Genomic DNA, 206 nt, shown 5'->3' with positions numbered 1-206 from the left:
TGTCACATGTAACATCACTGCTGTGATGGAGGCTACCAACTTAAGACAAGAACAACATGACTTATAGACGATTCATAAATGTATCCACGGCGTAAGTTGTGTTGCACTTGTATGCTGTTGGATGGAGTGGAAAGTTTATAAATTAAACGAAACAACAGAGAGCTGTGTACGTCTCACTGTTGTGGATTTGAAGGAACAATATTATC

At 38.8% G+C, this 206-nt stretch overlaps 1 protein-coding gene across 1 annotated transcript in view; it reads right to left on the bottom strand.

Annotated features, from left to right (window-relative positions):
- Nucleotides 1–206, bottom strand: part of PHALS_11701 (uncharacterized protein) — a gene marked incomplete at both ends in the record, with an annotated part of 620 nt that overhangs the window by 143 nt on the left and 271 nt on the right. The window lies entirely within an intron of this gene.

This window comes from Plasmopara halstedii, assembly GCF_900000015.1.
Source record: "Plasmopara halstedii genome assembly, contig: Scaffold_555, whole genome shotgun sequence".
In the NCBI taxonomy this organism is placed as follows: Eukaryota; Oomycota; class Peronosporomycetes; order Peronosporales; family Peronosporaceae; genus Plasmopara; species Plasmopara halstedii.
This window is presented reverse-complemented; position numbering and strand designations above follow the sequence as displayed.